Raw genomic sequence first — 26,364 nt, 5'->3', positions numbered from 1 at the left:
TTCAAGTACTAGGAATTTCTAGTTATTCTGAGGCCTGTCCCGTGTTCACAGTAATTTGGGGATCATAATCAGAAGAACGCTCATTTCTCCTTGATGATACAAACACTACAACTTTAATAAAAGGCCTACTTTGTATATAAAAACAACAGATATAATGTACTGAGAAAGGCTTTATTTTGAGAAGTCTCTTAAAATTCTCCTATACATGCTTATTGTAGGTGATTTAGACAAAAGAATGCACACATTCTGTATGATTTGAGAAATAACTGAAGACTGAACTATGGCCTCAGAATTCCTAGGAGCAGAAGACTCCCTGACATAGGCAGAAAATTGAACAAAGCTCAGCGCCCGGACTGATGAAATGGGAGGAGCACACTTGAGCTGTCCTGTCAAGGTAGAGTGGCCGTCCCAGGAGGAGCCCTGTGCCTGGCTGCTGGGATTGTGAGCTGACCAAGCTTCTGCTTTCAGTCAACACCAGTTTTAATGGAAAGAAATAACAGATGGGCAAAACCAGTTTTTTAGACTCGGGCATTTGGTACATATTTGCTCAAAAATGAACCAAGGGAGTTTGTTTCTTAAAGGCAAACGTCTGACCAGATTTGCTATCAGCGATAAAGTTTTGAGTTTTCTCAAACTTTGAGTATCTCTCATGATCTTGCCAGTTTCCCCACACTTTAACGCTTTTCTGATGGGATCAGTGAAGATGTTAACAAATGTGATTTTGATATTGTATGATTAAATATGGTAACATTTGTAATATCTGTATTACTCTCTGAACTAATATTTTCCAAATCACCAAAGCATGAAATGGCAAAATCATGTGTAGACAAAATATCCATTCAACTGTAGTATAGATCAATTAATTTTAATATAGCAGAATATGAAAAGGTCATTGATATGATATCAGATTCCACTTTGCAGTTAACCTTTAAGAAACTATCAGCTGTCAAGTTTGATGTGGTATCCAGAAAGAAAATCCATGGGGACATGAAAAGACTATTATATTATTTCTCCTCTTTCTAATTATTTGTATGAGGTCAGATTTTTCTTTTTTTTAATGAAAGCAACATATTGCCACAGATTGAATTCAGACACAGGTAGTAGAATCTGGTGTTTTCTTTTAAGCTAGTCATTTAAGAAGTTAGCAAAAGTGAAAACCAATGCTGTGCTTCTCCCTAATTATCTTGTTTTATAAGATATAGTTACTTTCATTTAAGCATATTATTTCTGCTAACATGTAATGGATTTTTTACTGTTATTTTAAATCAAATAAATATTTACGAAATAACTCAGTTTTGATTTGTAATACACTAAATATCAATGAATGTAATCCACATAAGCAAAAGGTCTTTGGAGCCCTCAATACTTTTTGAGTTAAAAAGGTTTGAGGACCAAAAAGTTACACAAATTCAAGGAAAAGTTTTTGGGTAATTTAGTATGTAGCATTAGATTAAAAAATGCAAGTATATAAATGTCATACTGGTGAGATGAGTTCCTGCTAAACATTTGGCTTGAAGGTTCCTACTAAAGGAAATTAAAGATGGCAGTATTTGAGGACTAGATGGAACCTCAAGAGTCATCTATTCCAGTGGTTATCTGTCTGGATGCAAATTAGAATAACTCATGGAATGAAAAGTAAAACAAAACTTAGGCTTAGGCTCCACTCCAGACCTATTAAAACACATTTCTGGAGGGCAGGCATAGTTATTGAAGCATTTATTTATTTATTTATATGTGAGAATAGACTCATGGATATTTATTTATCCTTTGACTATAACCCAGTACTTTTTTTGCTCAAATTGTTCTAACTCTAGCCATTGGAAGCTATTTTAGTTGATTTCTGGGTCCCTTTGATATAATTTCATCATTGTGGTTTTCTTTCTTTCATTTTTTAAAGCACTTTCTTACTTCCTGGCACAGTAAGATACTCCAGGATCAACTTATATATTTCTTGCTCCAATCTGAGAGTCAGTCATTTATCCAGGGAGCCCTGGCTCTTTTTTCTTTTTTTGAGAATGGTATTAGAAACCAAGATTCTTAGGTGTGTTCATTGCTACTTGGGTGTCATTGCTTCCAGGCCCTCTCAGCTGACAGAACAAGGAAATATTTTTGTGTATACTAACCCATGTACCTATAAGTATTTTTGTATTTCTGTCTGTATCTATATTAAGCTAAATATGCATTCATACTGATGTCTCTAATCCTAATCCATTGCTGCCTAAATCATCCCAGCTACTTCCTTGTATATTTATTTTATTCTGTTCTATTTTACTGTACTGCATGGCCTGTAGGATGTTAGTTCCCTGACCATGGATTGAACCATGGCAGTGAAGGTGCCAAGTCCTACCTACTGGACTGCCAGGGAATTCCCAACCCTGTGTATTTTAATTTTACAATCTTCACAGGTCTTCAAAATAGGCTGAGACAGTTTTGGTGTCCCCATTTTATTTTTATATTTCTAATTTTATTGATTCATTTACCAGCTTTGCTCTATAACTTGTATCACTATCTTTGGCCAAGAGTAACAGCATTTTTATCTGAGCAAATAAGACATTATTTAATGCTCATGGTCAACTGGATATAATCTCAAGATTATCTTTAGAAAGTGAATCAAGCTTTATAAAGGAAGAAGGAATGAATAGATTCTTGGTCTTAAAAGAAGCTATAATTTTTTGACCCCAGATGTGCTTTATAAATATATCATTATATAAGTAGGAAATAGAAAAATACCAAGGACAGTCATCTATGTTTGAGATCTGATACCAGTTTAAAGCATCAATTACAATCCTCTTAGTATTTGAGTATCATGAACTTTTACTGTATAATAGAACTGGAGGAAAAATTATGAGAAAAATCTGTTAAGATATAAAAAACTTAATTTGCTTCAATACTTTGAATGAATACAATTTTGGAAACAGGATGGAAGATAACACAAAATGCCTAGATCTTTTGTGAAATATAGTCACTTTTAACCTTTGGAAGCATATAGTTTTGAAGTTACATTACTAAACCTAGAAAGTGCAGTCCCTGTCTTAGGCAGGACTATTTAGTGGTTTCCATGTCTTATAATCCTCTTTCCCTGACTGAGAACCTAAAGTTTGTGTTATTGCTTATCTCTGCGATTGATTCCAGTGGCCACCTACAGCATCTTAGTTAACACTTTTCCGACTTTGAAAAATGATACTGATGCATTCTTCTGAGCAAAGTGTATATTAAACAGTTCCCAGTGGGAACTTAACCTCTTGTCTCCCTCAGTGATCACAAATACTGGGACAATAGAGACATCTGGGCCTTAATCTGTTCTCAGGTATTTCTAAAAGCCGTTTCCTTCCAGTGGACACTGAGCGTTGGTGGTGGCTCATTATTATGAGATGCCTCCTACAGAGGACTTAAATCATGTTTCCTCTAAAGTAGGGGATAAATCTGGGACCTGCTCAGGAAGGTTTTGATTTCTGTATCTTGGGATACAGCATTCAGTCACCTAGGCCAGGGTCCAGGACTCTTGTCCTCCCCTGTTTGATAATTCCTGGCATATTCAGGTCCAGCAATTTAGTTCCTGTCCTGGTCTCTGATTTTGTTTTCCGCTTACTATTCAGTTCAGTCTCTCAGTCATGTCCGACCCTTTGCGACCCCATGGACTGCAGCACACCAGGTTTCCCTGTCCATCACCAACTCGCGGAGCTTACTCAAACTCATGTCCATCGAATCAGTGATGCCATCCAACCATCGCATCCTCTGTCATCCCCTTCTCCTCTTGCCTTCACTCTCTCTCAGCATCAGATCTTTTCTAGTGAGTCAGTTCTTCGCATCAGGTGGCCAAAGTATTGGAGCCTCAGCTTCAGCTTCAGCATCAGTCCTTCCAATGAATATCAGGACTGATCTCCTTTAGGATGGACTGGTTGGATCTCCTTTCAGTCCAAGGGACTCTTGAGTCTTCCCCAACACCACAGTTCAAAAGCATCAATTCTTTGGCACTCAGCTTTCTTTATAGTCCAACTGTCACATCCATACATGACTACTGGAAAAAACATACCTTTGACTAGATGGCTCTTTGTTGGCAAAGTAGTGTCTCTGATTTTTAATATGCTTTCTAGGTTGGTCATAGCTTTTCTTCCAAGGAGCAAGTGTGTTTTAATTTCATGGCTGCAGTCACCATCTGCAGTGATTTTGGAGCCCCCCAAAATAAAGTCTCTCACTGTTTTCTTTGTTTCCCCATCTATTTGCCATGAAGTGATTGGACTGGATGCCATGATCTTAGTTTTCTGAATGTTGAGTTTTAAGCCAACTTTTTCACTCTCCTCTTTCATGTTCATCAAGAGGCTCTTTACTTCTTCACTTTCTGCCATAAGGGTGGTGTCATCTGCATATCTGAGGTTATTGATATTTCTCCCGGCAGTCTTGATTTCAGCTTTTGCTTCCTCCAGCCCAGCATTTCACATGATGTACTCTGCTTATAAGTTAAATAAGCAGGGTGACAATATGCAGCCTTGACGTACTCCTTTCCCAATTTGGAACTAGTCTGTTGTTCTATGTCCAGTTCTAACTGTTGCTTCTTGACCTGAATACAGATTTCTCAGGAGGTGGGTCAAGTGGTCTGGTATTCCCGTCTTTTTAAGAATTTTCCGCAGTTTGTTGTGATCCACACAAAGGCTTTCGTGTAGTATATAAAGCAGAAGTAGATTTTTTTCTGGAACTCTCTTGCTTTTTTGATGATCCAACAGATGTCAGCAATTTGATCTCTTGTTCTTCTACCTTTTCTAAATCTAGCTTGAACATCTGGAAGTTCACAGTTCACATAGTGTTGAAGTCTAGCTTGAAGAATTTTGAGCATTACTTTGCTAGCATGTGAGATGAGTGCAATTGTGCGGTAGCTTGAGCATTCTTTGGCATTATCTTTCTTTGGGATTGGAATGAAAACTGACCTTTTCCAGCCCTGTGGCCACTGCTGAGTTTTCCAAATTTGCTGGCATATTGAGTGCAGCACTTTCACAGCATCATCTTTTAGGATTTGAAATAGCTGAACTGGAATTCCATCACCTTCACTAACTTTGTTCTGCTTACTAATTCTATATAATAGTGCTGTGTGCAGAAGGGTATAAAGTGCTTCTATATGCATTGTCTAATTTCACTAACTTGTTATGTATATAATTTTGAGTTTCATGTACTGAGCTAAAAGGAGAAGGGATAAAGAAGATGAGTACAGCGGGGAGGGGGCAGACATACAAACAGACATACAAACTACCACAATTCAGAAAGTACAGAACTCGCATAGGAGAGATAAAAACCAATTCAGGCATATGTTTTGATTTTAATTACTATCATTCACATCCTTAATTTGAGGCTGAGAATGGCTGCTTTCCTAAGGTCAGATGTCTTATAAATGTCAGAACTGGGACTTGAACCCAGGGCCTCTGACTTCAGTACTCCATTTGCTCTAAAACTGGAGTCCTACTTTTCTCAATCTTCTCTCTCACATGCAACAACTCTTCACTCCAGTTCTTGGGGGTGCCTGGATTTTTGCCTCCAGATTGTTCCTGACTGTAGGGTTCTGCTTACTGCCAGAGTCTTTGCTTCTAGGCTCCCCTGGACTAGCCAGACGTACCTTCATGCTCCGGTCACCTGTCAGTGGTCCTTTATTCTCATAAAACTGCACAGCCAGTTGGTAGGCTTCCCATGGGAGCTGACGATCCTAGCTGCTGTTTCCATAGTGACCTTCCCTTTCTTATTCTAGAGCTCAGATGCAGGTCACACGAAGGTTTCTGTTCAGAACCAGGCCCAGGGAACAGCTCCAAGAAGTGTCCCATTCAGAACCTTTAGCATCAGCTTGGTGTTGAACACGAACTTGGCAAAGGACAGAGCCTCAAGGGTTTCCCGAATTGCTGCGGCAAATACTACTCAGAGTTTCCTGCAACAGTTCTTCCAGGATCTTGTCTATGGTTTAATGATCAATTTTGTATTTTTGATTGTAAATGAGGAACTCAGGTTTCTTAAGGACACAAGACATATATTAGTTCTCAAAACTTACATGTCCAGGAGTGCATCTGACTTCAGGTCTGGTTGGGTCCAGAGGCTTAAATAATGCCACCACGAACCATTCTCCCCCCTCTTAGACTGGTTCCTCCATGTGAGGGGTGAGATGGTCACCCACTGCCTCTGGACTCATGTCCTGTTAGCTTGCACGTGTGCATGCTCAGTCGCTTCAGTTGTGTCTGACTCTTTGTGACCCTCTGGACTGTAACCCTGAGGATTCTCCAGTCAAGAATACTGGAGTGGGTTGCCATGCCCTCCTCCAGGGGATCTTTCTGACCCAGGGATTGAACATAGGTCTCCTGTACTGCAGGCAGATTCTTTATTGCTGAGCCACCAGAGAAGAGAAGCCGGTTTTGTTAGCATGGTGACCCCCCGAAACAGCACTAGCAGCAAAATCCCAGAGAAGACTGATTGTCTGACCTGAGTGTTTGACAACTTCATGGTGAGGGTGGTTGCGAGGGGCTGTATGGGGGTTGGTTCCTCACAGGAAAGGGAATTTAGTACCAGAAGAAGGAGGCAGTGATACTGGAGCGACAGAAGTAGCAGGACTACCCTGTAGTTGGCATCCTCAGTGGAACTCTCATAACCCACAAATTCTCTGAGGACTGTTGTGGGTTAGAACCATCATTCCCCTTGGTAGCACTTGAACTCGACTTTCCAGAAGGCTCAACAAAAGCCCCAGATTATAGCTCACCTACTTCCTCACTGTCCCTCTTCCTCAAGAAATAGGTGCTGGAGCTCATATGTCTACTGAGTCCAGGAACAGCCTGGCTGTGCCTGAAAATCCCCCAGGATTGATATGCAAATAAAATTCAGCACTGAATCCAGGTTACATTTGTAACCGTATCCTTACCATGCTCATACTGAAGCCTGGTCAATAATGGCTTCACAGAATGTGGAATAAATGAATATTAAAAATATAGCTTGACTGTGATAAAATGGACACTTCCCTTATTTTGCAAAGAGATAAATCCTATCATTCCACTTGATCCATCCAGGAAGAACTCCCTTCTGTGCCGTTGTGCAAGACACTAGCTTCACTTGGCTTTTAAAATTCCTGCGTTTTCCAGCATTCATTTTGCAGCAGAACAAGTACATCTCTTGTGATTGCAAACTTGGTCGGCAATTTCTTCCTTCTGTTGTTTGTTATTAACTTGATGCTTTTATTTAAAGACGATGCTGCTGAAGCTGTTCCTCTGTGATTTAATTCAGCATCGACAGGTAATACTGGAGGTCTCAACAAGGGCCTGATGGTTCCTACCTGCTCAAGACCCACACAGGAAAAACCCAGGGGCTGTCAGGAGCTGTTTTCCTAGATCAATTAACCCCAGTGCCTAGTGGTATGAACTGAGTTATGAAGTCTTATATCTAGTGCTGATGGGATTTGGCCTGTGGCTGCCTGACTTCTATGAAAGAAACAAATGCAGCCCCGTTTTGTGATGGGAAAAAGTCTCTGTGGCCTTCCCTCTGCCAGGATCAGATTGCATAAACCGGTCTCCAGCATCCTAATTAAGGGGTTGGAAGATTTCTTGAGAGTTCTAAGAAGTGAGGGAAATGGAAAGTAAGGGGGCCAGTAATGTAATTCGTTATGGCCTGTTCCCATGAAGAAAATTCTGTTTTGGTCTTAGAGATGGGTTCTTGACTATCAGATTAAATTTAAGATGTTTTCAGAGGGGAGAAGAGCTCTCGGTGATCTGACATCTTGCTTCTCTATTTGTCCTTCAGCGCCAGTGCTGGAGACAACAACAAAGGCCATCACCACTGGCAGGAGTTCCTCTGGGCTGGGCAGGCTGCTAGGCATACAGAGTAAATTATTTTTTCAATCTTGTTTTGTGTAGCAGTGCCAGGGTGTCTACCCCCTTCACCTTTACGTAGCTCAGCTCAAAATGTCTACAGAAAGAGGAAAAGAACAGATCAACTCAAAGAACTGCCAACAATCCCAGCTGGAAGAAAGGGAGGCAAATTTAATGACCTACTATACATGCCTATATCCATATATACTATATATGGATATATACATATATACTATATATGGATATATACATGTATACTATATATGGATATATATGTGTGTATATATATGTATATATACATATATACTATACATGCCTATATGTATACTATACAATGCCAAAGAACGCTCAAACTACCGCACAACTGCACTCATCTCACATGCTAGTAAAGCAATGCTCAAAATTCTCCAAGCCAGGCTTCAGCAATACGTGAACTGTGAAATTTCAGATGTTCAAGCTGGTTTTAGAAAAGGCAGAGGAACCAGAGATCAAATTGCCAACATCCGCTGGATCATCGAGAAAGCCAGAGAGTTCCAGAAAAACATCTATTTCTGCTTTATTGACTATGCCAAAGCCTTTGACTGTGTGGATCACAATAAACTGTGGAAAATTCTGAAAGAGATGGGAATACCAGACCATCTGACCTGTCTCTTGAGAAACATGTAAGCAGGTCAGGAAGCAACAGTTAGAACTGGACATGGAACAACAGACTGGTTCCAAATAGGAAAAGGAGTACGTCAAGGCTGTATATTGTCACCCTGCTTATTTAACTTATATGCAGAGTACATCATGAGAAACGCTGGGCTGGAAGAAACACAAGCTGGAATCAAGATTGCCGGGAGAAATATCAATAACCTCAGATATGCAGATGACACCACACTTATGGTAGAAAGTAAAGAGGAACTAAAGAGCCTCTTGATGACAGTGAAAAAGGAGAGTGAAGAAGTTGGCTTAAAGCTCAACGTTCAGAAAACTAAGATCATGGCATCTGGTCCCATCACTTCATGGGAAATAGATGAGGAAACAGTGGAAACAGTGGCTGACTTTATTTTTTTGGACTCCAAAATCACTGCTGATGGTGATTGCAGCCATGAAATTAAAAGATACTTACTCCTTGGAAGGAAGGTTATGACCAACCTAGATAGCATATTTAAAAGCAGAGACATTACTTTGCCAACAAAGGTTCATGTAGTCAAGGCTATGGTTTTTCCAGTGGTCATGTATGGATGTGAGAGTTGGACTGTGAAGAAAGCTGAGCACTGAAGAATTGATGCTTTTGAAATGTGGTGACATTCTAGGAATCAGCGAACTAAGATGGACTGGAATGGGTGAATTTAACTCAGATGACCATTATATCTACTACTGTGGGCAAGAATCCCTTAGAAGAAATGGAGTAGCCATCATGGTCAACAAAAGAGTCCAAAATGCAGTACTTGGATGAAATCTCAAAAAAGATAGAATGATCTCTGTTCGTTTCCAAGGCAAACCATTCAATATCACAGTAATCCAAGTCTATGCCCCAACCAGTAACGCCAAAGAAGCTGAAGTTGAACGGTTCTATGAAGACCTACAAGACCTTCTAGAACTAACACCCCAAAAAGATGTCCTTTTCATTATAGGGGACTGGAATGCAAAAGTAGGAAGTCAAGAAACACCTGGTGTAACAGGCAAGTTTGGCCTTGGAGTACTGAAGCAGGGCAAAAGCTAATAGAGTTTTGCCATGAGAACGCACTGGTAATAGCAAACACCCTATTCCAACAACACAAGAGAAGACTCTACACGTGGACATCACCAGATGGTCAACACCGAAATCAGATTGATTATATTCTTTGCAGCCAAAGATGGAGAAGCTCTATACAGTCAGCAAAAACAAGACCAGGAGCTGACTGTGGCTCAGATCATGAACTGCTTATTGCCAAATTCAGACTTAAATTGAAGAAAGTACGAAAACCACTAGACCATTCAGGTATGACCTAGATCAAATCCCTTATGAGTATACAGTGGAAGTGACAAATAGATTTAAGGGACTAGACCTGATAGACAGAGTGCCTGATGAACTATGGACAGAGGTTCGTGACATTGTACAGGAGACAGAGATCAAGAAAATCCCCATGGAAAAGAAATGCAAAAAAGCAAAATGGCTGTCTGAGGAGGCCTTACAGATAGCTGGGAAGAGAAGAGAAGCAAAAAGCAAAGGATAAAAGGAAAGATATTCCCATCTGAATGCAGAGTTCCAAAGAATAGCAAGGAGAGATAAGAAAGCCTTCCTCAGCGATCAATGCAAAGAAATAGAGGAAAACAACAGAATGGGAAGGACTAGAGACCTCTTCAAGAAAATTAGAGATACCAAGGGAACATTTCATGCAAAGATGGGCTCGATAAAGGACAGAAATGGTATGGACCTAACAGAAGCAGAAGATATTAAGAAGAGGTGGCAAGAATACACAGAAGAACTGTACAAAAAAGATCGTCATGACCCAGATAATCACGATGGTGTGATCACTCACCTAGAGCCAGACATTCTGGAATGTGAAGTCAAGTGGGCCTTGGAAAGCATCACTACGAACAAAGCTAGTGGAGGTGATGGAATTCCAGTTGAGCTATTTCAACTCCTGAAAGATGATGCTATGAAAGTGCTGCACTCGATATGCCAGCAAATTTGGAAAACTCAGCAGTGGCCACAGGGCTGGAAAAGGTCAGTTTTCATTCCGATCCCAAAGAAAGGCAATGCCAAAGAATGCTCAAACTACCACACAATTGCACTCATCTCACACGCTAGCAGAGTAATGCTCAAAATTCTCCAAACCAGGCTTCAGCAATACCTGAACCATGAACTTCCAGATGTTCAAGCTGGTTTTAGAAAAGGCAGAGGAACCAGAGATCAAATTGCCGACATCTGCTGGATCATTGGAAAAGCAAAGGGAGTTCCAGAAAAACATCTATTTCTGCTTTATTGACTATGCCAAAGCCTTTGACTGTGTGGATCACAATAAACTGTGGAAAATTCTGAAAGAAATGGGAATACCAGACCATCTGACCTGTCTCTTGAGAAACCTATATGCCGGTCAGGAAGCAACAGTTAGAACTGGACATGGAACAACAGACTGGTTCCAAATAGGAAAAGGAGTACGTCAAGGCTGTATATTGTCACCCTGCTTGTTTAACTTATATGCAGAGTATATCATGAGAAACGCTTGGCTGGAAGAAACACAAGCTGGAATCAAGATTGCCGGGAGAAATATCAATAACCTCAGATATGCGGATGACACCACCCTTATGGCAGAAAGTGAAGAAGAACTAAAGAGCCTCTTGATGAAGGTGAAAGAGGAGAGTGAAAAAGTTGGCTTAAAGCTCAACATTCAGAAAACTGAGATCATGGCATCTTGTCCCATCACTTCCTGGGAAATAGATGGGGAAACAGTGGAAACAGTGTCAGACTTTATTTTTTTGGGCTCCAGAATCACTGCTGATGGTGACTGCAGCCATGAAATTAAAAGACACTTACTCCTTGGAAGGAAAGTTATGACCAACCTAGAAAGCATATTAAAAAGCAGAGACATTACTTTGCCAACAAAGGTCCATCTAGTCAAGGCTATGGTTTTTCCAGTAGTCATGTATGGATGTGATAGTTGGACTATAAAGAAAGCGGAGTGCAGAATAATTGATGCTTTTGAACTGTGGTGTTAGAGAAGACTCTTGAGAGTCCCTTGGACAGCAAGGTGATCCAACCAGTCCATCCTAAAGGAGATCAGTCCTGGTTGTTCATTAAAAGGACTGATTTTGAAGCTGAAACTCCAATACTTTGGCCACCTCATACTAAGAGTTGACTCATTGGAAAAGACCCTGATGCTGGAAAGGATTGGGGGCAGGAGGAGAAGAGGATGACAGAGGATGAGATTGCTGGATGGCATCACCGACTTGATGGACATGGGGTGGGTAAACTCCGGAAGTTGGTGATGGACAGGGAGGCCTCGCGTGCTGCAATTCATGGGGTCACAAAGAGTCGGACACGACTGAGCAACTGAACTGAACTGAACCTGGAAGATAGTAATATGTTTTCAATACATGTTGGTTGAATGACTGCATCCTTTCTCAAAGTACAGCCCTAGATTCCCAGAGGGCCAGAAATTCCTTAGCAAGTCGTCATAGATCAAAATAATTTTGAGAGCCACCATTTAGGACCTTTCTCCTAGAGTCAGAGAAGGTCTGTGATTCAAGCCTCTCCAAAGTCCCTCTAAGTTTTGAATTATCCTTAGAGGAAGTTTGATGAGCCTGAACACTTGCAGTGAGAGAGAATTTTCCAGTCCCCAGGTTGTTGTTGTTTAGTTGCTAAGTTGTGCCCAACTCTTTGTGACCCCATGGACTGTAGCCCTCCAGGCTCCTCTGTCTATGGGATGTTCCAGGCAAGAAAACTGGAGTGGATTGCCATTTCCTTCTCTAGGGGAACTTCCTGATCCAGGGATCAAACCCATGCCTCCTGCACTGGCTGGCAAATTCTTTATTGCTGAACCACCAGGGAAGCCCAAAGGAAGCTCCCTTAATCTTTGGGCAACTTTGTTAGAAAGCTGAAATCATACTCTGATCCATTTGTTCTATTCTGATTGAGAGGATTATGTCAGGTGATCACTGGACCTATGAATGGATAAATTCATGTTCCCTCATCCTGCACTCTTTAGTCATCAAATTATTTCATTTGAATTTTACTCTATACCTCCTTTCACTTAATTTTGTCTAAAATGAGGTAGGTAGAGATGAGCTTCTGCTGCTGCTAAGTTGCTTCAGTCGTGTCCGACTCTGTGCAACGCCATAGACTGTAGCCCACTAGGCTTCTCTGTCCACGGGATTCTCTAGGCAAGAATACTGGAGTGGGTTGCCATTTCCTTCTCCAAGAGATGAGCTAGTTGATATTAAAGGCATACAAGTTATCTGTTAAATGCAGGAGACTTAGATTCATAAATCTTTCTAACTGCTTGAATATAACAGAATTTCCTTTGAAAAATTTTTTTTTCCCTTTGAAGTCTTTTTCTTTAAGTCATCATGTTTTGAAGTCACTGTCACGCTGTTATGTTAGTTAGCTGTTTCTGATCTTTTGTCCACATGGGGATTATTTAGAACATATGTTCTTATTACTAATCTAAATGAAGAACATTTTTTAAAAGAACCCAAGGGAATACAAATACAAAATCTTGCATTTGGTGTAAAACTTCATCCTTGCTAAATTCAAGGCAACAGAGAATAGCTTGCAAGCCCATCAATGCCAGACTGTTATCTTCCTTGTAGAATTTTATGGTCTTATTCTTTAAAAAACAGCTTTATTGGAAGACCAGTGCAGAGTTGGAAGCATCTGTTGTCATCAGCAGTCTCATGATAGCACCTGACTCTCCTATCAGCACTCAGATGCTTAGTCTTTCTCACTGACCGTTGGAGCAGACTTGGAAATTCTGGCACTGAGGAAGGGAAAGAATATAAGGTGACCATGGGGAGCCACATGGAGACTCTTGGTCTCAGTTTATTTTCACTTGTAAAACTGGAATGACCCCCATATTCACCCTTACAAGCTGAGTCTCACAAGGATAAGCTGAGATGATAAGTTTCCATGCATGTTGATACAAGTGAAACATGCTAAACACATTGTTACTAACTTTAAAATTCATGATCCATCCATAGACCTATCAGTTAATCATCCTGTCTGATGTTGATACAAGTGAAACATGCTAAACACATTGTTACTAACTTTAAAATTCATGATCCATCCATAGACCTATCAGTTAATCATCCTGTCTGAGCAGAGCAGTTGTTTTACAATATACAACTGTTTATACAACAATTTACAGTATACACAAAGTAAAAGCAGGAAAGCTCGATCCTCTGTGGAGAATATATTTGATTCCAGAATCGCATCAGCCAGTTGCAAGGACTGAACTGTGCTTCTGGGCGGGGAAGGGGTAGTCAGGGGCCTGGATGGAACTCAGAGAAGGGAGCACTGAAAGAGGAGCCGTTGGTTTTACTCTCACAAGTCCTCATGGACTCACTGAGGATTCTGAGTAAGCGGGGGCTTACCAGGTAGCTCAGTGGTAAAGAATCGACCCGCCAGTGCAGGAAATGCTGGAGACCTGGGTTCAATCCCTGGATCGGGAAGATTGCCTGGAGGAGGGCATGGCAACCCACCCCAGTATTCTTGCCTGGAGAATCCCATGAACAGAGGAGCCTGGTGGGCTACAGTCCATGGGGTCACAAAGAGTCAGACAAGACTGAGTGGCTGAGTGCACATGCTGAGTCTCGGCTCTCCTAAAAGAAGTTATATGTTGGGAGTCTCCACTCCTGAGATCAAAGATGATGCTGGTGAGGACCCACAGAGTCCGTGTACCTTTTCAGATCTCACAGAGGATGACAGTTGCACCAGAAACATTGTCCAGGTCCACAGTTCCAGCCAAGACCTCCACATACAGACCTCTCTATCTAGTGCTCTGTCTAACACAAGGATGTCCCTTGAACTCTATTTCTGAATTTTCAGCTTCTGCTAGTATACCTACCTGGACGTAGTGCTAGAATCCTGCATACAGCAGAACTAAAGCCAAAATAACTGTCAGCTACTCTCTACAACCAGTTTTTTCTCATCTTGAAACAAAAATTTTAAAACATTTTTTAAAATATTGATTGATTGATTGATTGATTTGGCTGTGCTGGGTCGTATTTGAGGCACACAGGATCTTTGTCGTGGCACGTGGAATCTTTTGTTGCTCTTCTTTTGGGCTCTTCTCTAGTTGTGGTGTGTGGATTCAGTAGTTGCAGGGTGCAGTCTTAGTTGTCCTGGGGCATGTGGGATCTTAGTTCCCTGACCAGAGATTGACCCGCATCCACTGCATTGGGAGCTCAAAGTCTTAGTCACTGGAACCCCAGTGAAGTCCCTCATCTCTGCTTTCTATCCATGGCATCACCCTTTTCACCCAGCATCCAGCTCAGAGATGCCTGCCTGCCATTGTCTTCCTTGACCTTTTCTTTCCTGTGACCCTCCTGTGATTCTTCTTTAACCAAGAGCCTTTTTCCTTCTCCTTCCATTTCTTCTACCATCACCTTTGCTCTCTTTTCATAGACTATGACAGATAAACTCCAACTTGAAAATCTTTTCTGCCCTCAGATAAAATCCCATACTATCACTTGGTATTTAAGATCTAAATACTTTGGTTCTCCCATCAGTTCAGTCCAACCTCCACTGCTCTCTTGTTGAAGTTCTCAACTCCAGCCTCCTCACCAGTCACCAAACATACTGAGTGATTTTTTTTTTTTTTTACCTCCAAGATTTCTTTCTTGCTATCCATTTCCCTGGAACACCCCATTCTTCAGCCTCAGCTCTGCAGCTCAAAATCTCATTTATTCTTCAAAACCCAACTCACACATAACTGGCCAGCAGCCTCCCCTGTTTCCCACCCTGTAAGGGTGGTTTCCATTGCATGATGCAATGTATCACTGCATGTTGGGGGAGCAGACACTCTGGAGTCAGACAGACCTGGGTGTGAATCTTGCCTCTGCCATGACCAGCTGTAGGACTGTAAGCTTCAGTTTCTATATCTCTAAACTGAGGACAATAACCCCTATGTGCTAAGTTGCTCAGTTGTGTTTGACTGTTTTGCAACCCCATGGACTGTAGCCTGCTAGGCTCCTCTGTCCATGGGATTTTCCAGGCAAAAATACTGGAATGGGTTGTCTTTTCCTCCTCCAGTGGATCTTCCCATCCCAAGGATAGAACCTGCATCTCTTACGTCTTCTGCATTGGCAGGTAGATTCTTTACTGCTAGCACCATCTGGGAAGCCCAATAATACGTATGCAGGATTCTTATGAGACAGCATTTGGGTCTTTAGTGTGTGGTTATTTCAGAGAGTCAACCCTGAATATTCATTGGAAGGACTCATTCTGAAGCTGAGGCTTCAGTACTTTGGCCACCTGATGCGAAGAGCCAACTCATTGGAAAAGACCTTGATGCCGGATAAGATTGAGGGCAGGAGGAGAAGGGGACAACAGAGGATGAGATGGTTGAATGGCATCACCGACTCAATGGACATGAGTTTGAGCAAACTCCGGGAGATAGTGAGAGACAGGGAAGCCTGGCTTGCTGCAGTTCATAGGGTTGCAAAAAGCTGGACACGACTTAGAAACTGAACAACAACGGTTAAAGGATGCTTAAATTCTGACTCTGTTTCTTGTGAGCTATGTGATTTGAGCCAAGTTCCTTTTCTCTCTGTGCTTCAGGGTTTTGATCTGTAAAATGGGGATTATATTAAGACAACTGACCTCTAAAGGTTATTTAACGAGCTGATACATAGGTTTGGCAAGTTTTTCTCCTGGGAAGGGCCATAGTGAATATTTCAGGGTTGTGGGTCATATATATTCTGTCACAACTACTGTTGTAGTGAGAAAACAGCCAGAGATGGTATGTAAACAAGTGGTGTGCCTGTGTTCCAATAAAACTTTATTTACAAAAACAGGTAATGAGCTGTAGTTTTCTAACCCCCTAGTTACTAGATACACTGCTCAGGACAGAGCATGGTGCTCAGTAACCAGTCATGGCTGTTATTATTGGGTAATAGGTAACATTTCCTTTACTTACACATAGGCATCATAAAAGCAAGGTTTGTGGCTCATTTAACATAATCCCTGTGGTTGGCAGTATAATGGCTCCCCTCAAAGATGCCCATGTCTTAATCCCTATATCCTGTAATATGTTAAATTCCATGATTCTTGGAGAGTTCAGGCTGCAATAACAAAAATGCTGTTCACTGGGTGGCTTAACCAGCAAGCATTTCTCACAGTTTAAGATTGGGGTATGTCAGCATGGTTGTGTTACAGAGAAGGCCCGCTTCAGGGTTGCGGACGACTGACTTTTTGTGATATCCTTCCATAGTGGGAGGGGCCGTAGAGCTCTATAGCTTCTTGGTGGTGGTGGTGGTTTAGTCGCCAAGTCGTGTCCAACTCTTGGGATCCCATGGACTGTAACCCTCCAGGCTCCTCTGTCCATGGGATTTTCCAGGCAAGAATACTGGAGTGGATTGCCATTTCCTTTTCCAGGGGATCTTCCCAACCCAGGAATCGAACCCAGGTCTCCTGCATTGCAGGAAGATTCTTTACCGACTGAGCTATGAGGGAGGCCCAGCCTCTTCTTATCAGGGCACTAATTCCATTCATGAGGGCTCCACCCTTATGACCTAATCACCTTCCAAAGGCCCTGACTCCAAACACCATCACAGTGTGAGGGGTTAGGTGTTCAGCTTATGAATTTTGAGGGGATGCATTCCGTCCATAACACATGGCCAGAGGGAATTAAGGTTGCAAATGGAGTTAGGTTGCTAATCAGCTGACTTTGAAACAGGAAGATAAGCCTGAGTTACCCTGGTGAGCTAGTGTAATCAGGAGACCTTAAAAGTGAGAGAGAGACTCAAGGAAGGGAATCACAGAGATGGGAAAGCAGCTGGAGGACTCTGCCACCAGCTTTGCAGAGGAGTGGGGTCCTGAGACAAGGAATGTGGACACCTGTAGAAACTGGAAAAAGGCAACGGTTGTGGATTCTCTCTGGAGCCCCCAGATGGGGAGGCACCCTGCTGACAATTTGGCCTTAGTCATGGGAGACCTGTGTTTGACCGATATGCAGGACTATAAGATGAAAAATTTGTGTTGTTCTGAGTCACATTTGTGGTGATTTGTTACAGCAGGAATAGAAAACTGACACACTCTCCCATGCACCCGTGTGCAGAGGACAGACCCTAATTGTTATTTCTCTCTTATTTCTCTCTCATGTCTGCATTAGAAAATGATTTGACAGCATATTTTCATATTATAAATACTGGTATGCTTATAAAGCCTGTGTGTTAGTTGCTCAGCTGTGTCCAACTCTCTGTGACCCCGTGGGTTATAGTCTGCCAGGCTCCTCTGTCCATGGGATTTCCCAGGCAAGAATACTGAAGCGGGTAGCCATTCCCTTCTCCAGGGTATGTCCTCAACCCAGAGATCAAACCCGGGTCTCCTGCACTGCAGGCAGATTCTTTACCACCTGAGCCACCAGCACAGCTATATAAAGCCTGTATCACCAGCTATTTATCATCGTGCAAGTGCTGAACTGTCAATAATTATTGACTCTTTAAAGCGCTGCTGACAGTGTTTGCTTTGGGGTGTTCATTTCCTTTTATCTCTCCTCAATTTCTTTTTTATAAATTATTTTTACTGACTTCTTCCCAGGACACCACTTGAAATGTGATAGTGTGATACATCATCACCTCCTAGAGTTTGTGATTTACAAGAAAATTGCTCTTCCCTTCTTTCTCTGCCATTTCCCCTCTGAGTTTTAATTGTGCAAAAAAGGAATTTGTTGATTTTAGAAGATGCCTTTTATATTCTAAATCCATTCATCTCTGTTCTTTTCTGTTGCCAAGTGTAAGCATTTTTCTATTCTTCTAGAGGCTTTCTTGATCTTTTTTTCCCCGATGCCCAGAAGATCTCTAGCATCATACCCTCTGTGTTTCTGGAGAGCATCGGTGACAATGTTTCTTAATTCTGCTTTGGCTTAAGAAAGACTAAGTTTCCCCATGAGATAGAATCTGGTCTTACTTGGAGCTTTCTCATGTTAATGGTTCCTTCCGTTTCCCACTAAAGTGGCTCTTGTAACTAAAAAAGACTGTTTGGAACAACATCTTGTCTACTGTTTACTGGAATGTTGGTGTCCTGAAAAGATTGTTCTGTTGGCTGTGGAATGAATACCTATTTAGCCACACTGTCAGGGATCGTGAGAGAGTACAGGGATGTAAAATCTCTTCTCCTTGCCATCAGAATGCCCAGACACTAGTAAGGAATGGATTTATATGTAATGGGCCATAACACAGCTTAGAGTTTTCTCTTTTTCTCCTGTAACTTAGCTGTATCCCCTCTCCCAGCCTCTCTGGAAGGTGTAACACAGGGCTGGAATCTAGCCAAGGAAATTGAGTGGACATGAAGGGCACCCCCTTCTGACTTGGCCATGGCAACCGTGCATGCCCTCCTATGTTCTTTTCTCCCGTAGGCTGGCTGAAGTGGACATGACCCATAGGGTGACCTCAGCAGCCTTGTGTGAAAGAGGGCACAGCTGGGCTGTGTGGAGAAAGACGGGCCTGCTGTCCAGTTTACCTGCCCAAGACTGCCATGAGAGCAAGAAATAAACATCGATTGTGTTGGAACCATTATATGTTTTTAGTTCTTTATTATAATTGTTGGCATTACCCTAACAAATATGTTAGGGAAAACAATTTGAGATGGTATAAGTGACATTTAAAGATTTTAAAAGGTTTATGTTTATTTCAGTGTTTAACAGGAAAATTAAGCTGGCACTCCAAAACCATGATTTCATGCATGTTATTATTTAGAGCATGGCTAAAGTAGGTATTTAGGACTTCCCTGGTGGCTCAGTGATAAAGAATCCCCCTGCTAGTGCAGGAGATTCGGGGTTCAATCCCTGGGTTGGGAAGATCCCTTGGAACAGGAAATGGCAACCCACTCTAGTATGCTTGCCTGGAGAATCCCATGGGCAGAGGAGCCTCATGGGGTTACAAAGAGTCAGACACGACCGAAGTGACTTGGCATGCACACGTGCATAGTTGTTTTACATTGAAGAGTTAGTTTCTACTGTAAAGCAAAGTGAACCAGCTATATTGCAGCTCACCAGACTACTCCGTCCATGGGATTTTCCAGGCAAGAGTACTGCAGTGGGGTGCCATTGCCTTCTCCGATGTATATATATAGCCCTTCTTTTTTGGATTTCCTTCCCATTTAGGTCCCGAAAGAGCACTGAGTAGAGGTCCCTGAGCTATACGGTCGGTTCTCATTAGTCATCCATTTTATACATGGTATCAATAGTCTATATATGTCAATCCCAGTCTCCCAGTTAATCCTCCCTGCTTCTCCCCTGCCCCCTGCCCCCCACCCCCGTACTTGGCTTGTTTAGAAAAGGCAGCCGCTGTTTGGTTCTGGACAATACTTGCCAGGTGAGAGTGTGGGCCCAGCCTGGCCAGATCCTTTGATCTTTTTGAAGAAAAACTAGAAATTCCTGGTTTCATGCGAAATCTCATTTTATCATCCTCATCCAGCCCCAAAATGAACACATTCATGGGACAAACACAGCTCAGGGGACACCAGTTTCTGCCCTGAAGTGGGGAGGGAATTTCTACTTTGGACTAAACTAGGATCCCTAAGAACTTCAGAGCATGGTTTTCTTACCCAGTTAACCTGGATGTGCTTAGAAGGACAACGAATTCCCACGAGGTGTCTTGTGCGTTGACACTCAGATCCAGCTTCTCAGAGTGAAGGGGAAGGCATTGCAGACCCGGTTGGGTTCTCTGTGTCTGCCACAGACGTGGTCCGAAGGGGGACTCCTCATGGTCCGGCTGCTTGTCTGCAGTCAGTTTTTGACATGGGAATAGGGACAGTTTGTGCCACTGCCTCCCAGGCAGAGATTAAGTCCCTGAGACCATAGACGCCGTGGATGTTGGGGCGTGCCCTCCCCAGCATCTCTGCAGCCCCTGGGGCCTGTCTGCACCTGGATCGAAGGTCAGGAACTCCCCGCTCTGCTCTGCGGTGAAGGCTGCCCTGCTGTTGCCTCCAGAATTCTGAGTTCCATGAGGGGTCATCCCTAAGCAGTGCAGGAATCCCTAAGTTTCTGTGGACAATGCAAAGAAAACAACTCACTCTAAGCAAGACTCTGCTTCTTCCCTCCTTCACTTATTAACCTGTCCCGTAGAAATAACAACCTGCCCTAACGTGGGGCCCCTAAAGCAGGTCCTGACACAAGCATTGAGTGCAGGTGGTTTATTCGGGAGTTAATATCAGGAAGCACAAGGGAGGAAGTAGGAAGTTGAGGCAGGGAAGGAGATGAGCTCATTAAATGTGGGAATGAGCGGGTACCTAGATGAGTGCCAGGGTCTAAATCCCACGGGGACCCTCTGCAGGACCTCTGAAAGATCGGGCTGGCAGAGGACAAGGGCCTGGGGTGTTTGTCCTTGGATTCCCCTCCCCTCGGTTGTCCAGGGGAGGGGCAGTGGCGAGGTTAAGCCCCTCATCCTTCTGGGTTGTGCCTGCTTACAATGGAGCCAGCGCCCAGGGGGCCAGGTTATAAGAGAGCTTCCTGTGATGTCTCCCGCAGCTGCAGGTGAACCCAGGGGGGCCGCCGAGGAGCTGGGGTTGAGCTTCAGCAACATCTGTCTCTTCTCCAGCCCCAGGATAAACTGAGGGATGTGGGGAATAAACAAGATGATCTGGAGACAGATGGGAGCGGCGTGTGTGATTTGCTGCCCGTGGTGAGATGCTGTCTCCACCTCGAGGTTTTCATCTCTGCCTCTTGTTTTTCTCTTTTCTCCTCTGTATTCTCTGTGGATGACCCTGGGTCCTCCCTAGTGTTCACGTGGAGGGGTGCATTCACTTCAGTGGCCTCTGGGGGCCTACGAGAGGGGGGATGCCCCATTTCCACAGGCTTTGAGTGGCATACTTCGGTATTGAGTGGTTCATTTACTTATTATTCAGCGGTGAGTTATTTAGTCCTTATGAAATGTCAGGCACTGTGCTAAGTGTTGGGAATTCATTAGGGAGGAAAACAGATGCATTCCCACTCCCCTGGAGGTTACCACTTAGTAGGGAAGGAAACCAAACAAGGAAAGAAACGAATTGCTGGGCCATTTTCAACTGTGATAGAAATGATAGCTGGGGGTGGTTAAGTGTGTGTGGGTGGAGGACTAAGAGAAGAGGAAAGACCTTTCTTAGAAGACACCAGTTTAAGCAGGGATGTATATGAAGAGGGCTTCTCTGATGGCTCAGATGGTAAAGAATCTGCCTGCAATGCAGGAGACCTGGGTTCGATCCCTGGGTTGGGAAGATCCCCTGGAGAAGGGAGTGGCTACCCACTCCAGTGTTCTTGCCTGGGAAATCCCACGGACAGAGGAACAGGGGAGGCTAAAGTCCACAGGGTTGCAAAGAGTCGGACACGACTAAGCGACTGTCGCTTTCACTTTCTTTCACAGTATGAAGAAGCTGGCAAGGATAAGAGCCAGATAAAAAACACATGACAAGTATGCAAATTATTTATAAGAAAACTCGTGATTTTGAACAACTGTAGGTAATATTATGGAGGTAGCAGTCTTTGTAGACCGACAGACCTGAGCTTTTTAATCCACCTTGGCTCTTTATTTGCTGTGTGGTCTTGGAAAAAGACAGTTTCTCAGAGCTTTATTTTATCATCTTGTAGAAGAGTGAAGGGGTTAGAGATACTGATGTAAAGGATTTAACCTGGTCCCTGGAGCTGTGGTACTCAGCTTTGGATGCTCACAGAACACTCAGGAGCCTTTGAAAATCTGATGCCAAGGCTGCCGCCCAGGCCAGTTACACCACAACAATCCTTAGGGGCAGGGCCCAGGCACTGGGGACTGTTAAAGCTCCCCAGGGCATTCCGACACGCACCAGGGTTGAGAACATCTGGCTGAGCACGTGGGGTCCAGCTCTACGGCTCAGAAGCACCTGTACCAATTGTTTGGAAATCTGGAAGTGACTGAATCTCCCAAGCCTAAATTCCGCTTTGTCTCTCAGTCCCTCCTGGCTTCTGGTCCATCGATCCACTGTGGCTGTAGCTTGAAGTTTTGCATTCACATTGGGAATTTCTGAAAAAGCTTTTAATTGAAGTATAATACACATATTTACATATCCTCAATCTCCGAAGCTTAAAATATTGTCTCGAAGTAAACACACTTCTGTAACCAGCACCCAAGTCAAGAATCAAAGCAATATCATTTCCCCAGAAGCCCTTGCGTGGCCCTGATAGTTATTACCTCCACTCCCAGCCAGTCTTCAGGGTTCATCCATGTTGCAGCATGTGTCAGATTCTCTTCCTTTTAAAGGCTGGATAATACTCCACTGAATGTATTGACCATATTCTGTTTATCTATCCACCTGTTGAGAGACATTTGGGTGGCTTCTACCTTTTGACTATTGTGAATGATGCTGCTATAAATTTGGATGTACAAATACCTCTGTGAGACCTGGCTTTCAATTCTTTAGAATACATATACCCAGAAGTGGGATTGTTGGATCATATGGTAGTTGTATTTTTAATTTTTAAAATTTTAAATATTACTCTGTGTTTATTCATCTCATTTGTGGATGTTCCTTCATTGCAGCGACAGCAAGGGGTTAAAAAAAAAACCCAAAAACAAAACTTTCTTCATGCATGTATAAATGTTGGGATATTGACCCAAGATGATGGTGAAAATTTCTCGACTTGTTTGAGCCACCTGAGGGTGGCCTATGGTGAACCTTGGAAGCCACTGATGCTAGGAACTGGCCCAGCACTGGGAGGGAGCAATCTGTCCTCTTCCCAGCAGGCATACCTTGCCCAGGGATGTTGGAGAAAAATGTTGCTAGGTCTGGTTCCTGGTCCCCATTCCCTGGTCTGTGGTCTGTGGCCCTGTACAGACAGATGATCACCAGCAGGAACGAGTGGGCAGAGAGTCCCACCCGCAGCGACCCTGACGTATCCCGCTCACTGAACTTCACATTGTCACTATTTTTAATTTTTTAAGTAACTGCTGTTGCTGAAACTTGGCCTCTGTTCACCAGTGCCAAATAGAAGCAGAGTTTTAGATGAAGTAGAAAAGAGTAGCTTTTATTGCTTTACCAGGCAAAGGGAGCCATAGTGGGCTAATGCCCTGAAGACCATGTGACGCACCCTGGAAGGGGTAGTGAGGGGTTTTACAGTGTCCAAGGAGCAGGACGTGATCAGGTCATGGACAGTTCTTGGATTGGTTGGCATCAAGGTGAAGTTTCAAGCATCATCAGCCTTCTGGTTTCAACTAGTTTAGGGTCTATGTTCTTGTGGTCAGCAGTTTTCATCTGGAGAGGGGTCTGCTTCCTGTAAAAACAACTTAGGAATGTGTGTCAGGCCTCTATCTATCTATCTTTCAGGAAACTGGAGTTTGGTGATTCTGTTATATGGTAGAATTATAGTCTAAATTGTTACCAGTTCCTTAGCCCAATGGCTAATCTTTGTTTCCACATCTTTATACTTCCCAAGTCAGCATTTTACTTCAAAAGATAAGGACACAGAGGCTTGTATGTGGTTTCACGGCCAAACTGCTCTCCATAGTGACTGCACCGTTTTACATTCCCATCAACAGGCAATGGCACCCCACTCCAGTACTCTTGCCTGGAAAATCCCGTGGACGGAGGAGCCTGGTAGGCTACAGTCCATGGGGTCGCTAAGAGTCAGACACGACTGAGCGACTTCACTTTTACTTTTCCCTTTCATGCACTGGAGAAGGAAATGGCAATCCACTCCAGTATTCTTGCCTGGAGAATCCCAGGGATGGCAGAGCCTGGTGGGCTGCGGTCTATGGAGTCACACAGAGTCTGACACGACTGAAGTGACTTAGCAGCAGCAGCAACAGAGCACAAATGTTACAATTTCCCCACCTCCTTGCTAACACTTGTTATTTTCCGGTTGTTGATAGTAGTCATTTTAATGGGTGTGGTGCATTGGTTTCTTTTGAAAAGTATTCGTTTGTTGCCTGGTTCCAAAGTTCCCAGGCCTTACTTAGATGTCACCTGGTTGGAAGAGGAGGGCAGCTGATGATCTTTGCAGAGATTTCCAGAGTGGCCACTGGAGTGGACTATTCTAGAACTGAAATTCTGCCTGTGGGATGTCTTCAAGAGTGTAGAATACACGGAAAACCATGTGAGTTGTTTGGAATTGACTTGATTACATGTTTGAGTTCAATTTTCACAAAATATGCCCTAGGGAAGAACATTGTCAAGCAAAACAGAAATGATCAAGCTGTTCACTTCTGTATGGATGCTACCTTTCAATGTTTAATGATATATTTCAAATAGTTCATTGGGATCACACATTTGCTGAATACAAAACAAAAACTTCAGCTGGGTCAGCAATGAGTGTATTTGTCTGAGCTCTGGAAATGTGTGTGTATTTATTTATTAAATGTATCTTTTCTCCCCCTGCTTACAAAGATGTATTAGTCAGCTCCAGCTGTCATAACAAAATACCACTGACTGGGTGGCTTAAACAAAGCACATTTATTGTCTTGCAGTTCTGGAAGCCAGGAAGTCTAAGACCAAGGTGCCAGCTGACTTGGTAAGAACTCGCTTTCTAGCTTGCAGAGAGCTTGTTTTTTTTGTATCTTTCAAACAAAATTTTATTGAAATGTAGTTGATTTTTGCAATATTGTGTTAATTTCTGGTGTACAGCAAAGTGGTTCAGTTATACATTATACATATATTCTTTTTCATATTCTTTTCTATTATGAGTTATAACAGGATATTGAATGTAGTTCCCTGTTGCAGACAGCTTCTTGCTGTGTCCTCACATGGCAAAAAAAGAGTGAGTTCTGGTGTCTGTTCATCTTTTTATAAGGACATCAGCCCTGCTAGACTAGGGCTTCACCCTTATCACACCCATTAACCTTTATCCCTCCTCTTAGCCCTATCTCCCGATACAGTCACACTGGAGGTTAGAGGTTCAACATTTTTTAAGGGGGGAAATAATTCAGTCCATTGCAAAAGGTAATAGATGCTTTTCACAAAGAACTGAAACATTGCAGAAATAAATAATGGACAAAGTGAAAGTCCCTAGTAATTCTCTCCTCCATAAAAAAACCACTGCTGATGGTTGGTGTATGTTCTCCCAAATATTGTGTGTGTGTATGCTAACAATTTTTTGAAACGTGTACTTAAATGCTGAGCATCAGTGTATCTCTTTAAAATCATGCTTTTTACTGTGACTTCTCAGGAGACAGCTTCTCAATCTGCGTTTCTTGCAAGAATCAAAGAGTAGTGCCACTGTCAGGGTCATGGGAGACTCAGCCAAAAGAAAGCCCGGAGTGAATACCAGTAGCATTTGTGGGAGAGAGTGTCTGAGGCAGAGAGGCTAATGTACACATGGCTGCGATTCTGCTCTCTTGAATTTCTAAGCTTGCTATTCTGCTCTCAGAAATCATCATTGATCATTCATTTCCTAATAGAGGCACCTCACATGCTCAGTAATAGGTACATGATGCTAGCACACGATGCCCAACTGAGGGACCTGGTTCTGCCCCATAAATACTTATAAACCAAGAACCATTGACAAGAGTGAGCACCCACAGGGAGTCTGCCTCATCTCCCAGATGCACCTGTCCATGACCTTGGGATCGTCCTACCTTTCCTGTATTGTTTTAACATTTTTTGAGCCATCATCTGAAAGTGAAAGTTGCTCAGTTGTGTCTGACTCTTTGTGACCCAATGGACTAGATGGTCAATGGAATTCTACAGGCCAGAATACTGGAGTGGGTAGCCTTTCCCTTCTCCAGGGGATCTTCCCAAGCCAGGGATCGAACCCAGGTTTCCCACATTGCAAGCAGATTCTTTGCCAGCTGAACCACCAAGGAAGCCCAAGAATACAGGAGTAGGTAGCCTATCCCTTCTCCAGCGGATCTTCCTGACCCAGGAATTGAACCGGGGTCTCTTGCACTGCAGGCAGGTTCTTTACCAACT

General features: G+C 42.9%; 1 protein-coding gene and 1 long non-coding RNA gene across 3 annotated transcripts in view; one reads left to right on the top strand and one right to left on the bottom strand.

Moving 5' to 3' along the window:
• Positions 1-26,364, top strand: part of PLPP4 (phospholipid phosphatase 4) — a 438,966-nt gene that overhangs the window by 30,330 nt on the left and 382,272 nt on the right. The window contains exon 3 of the mRNA XM_081535748.1: positions 24,924-24,967. The gene's annotated coding sequence lies outside the window, so the exon portion shown is untranslated. The remainder of the gene's footprint in view (positions 1-24,923; positions 24,968-26,364) is intronic.
• Positions 1-26,364, bottom strand: part of LOC145524140 (uncharacterized) — a 76,451-nt gene that overhangs the window by 2,857 nt on the left and 47,230 nt on the right. Inside the window, exon 2 of one of the 2 annotated variants that reach the window (XR_014067255.1) lies at positions 20,059-20,497. This is a non-coding gene — a long non-coding RNA (uncharacterized LOC145524140). Of the gene's footprint in view, positions 1-5,288; positions 7,921-20,058; positions 20,498-26,364 lie in introns of those variants that run through there. The other variant, XR_014067252.1, reaches the window with a different exon arrangement.

The sequence above is a fragment of the Giraffa tippelskirchi genome, chromosome 2 (assembly GCF_054371585.1).
Source record: "Giraffa tippelskirchi isolate mGirTip1 chromosome 2, T2T-mGirTip1v1.2.pri, whole genome shotgun sequence".
NCBI classification, from domain to species: domain Eukaryota; kingdom Metazoa; phylum Chordata; class Mammalia; order Artiodactyla; family Giraffidae; genus Giraffa; species Giraffa tippelskirchi.
This window is presented reverse-complemented; position numbering and strand designations above follow the sequence as displayed.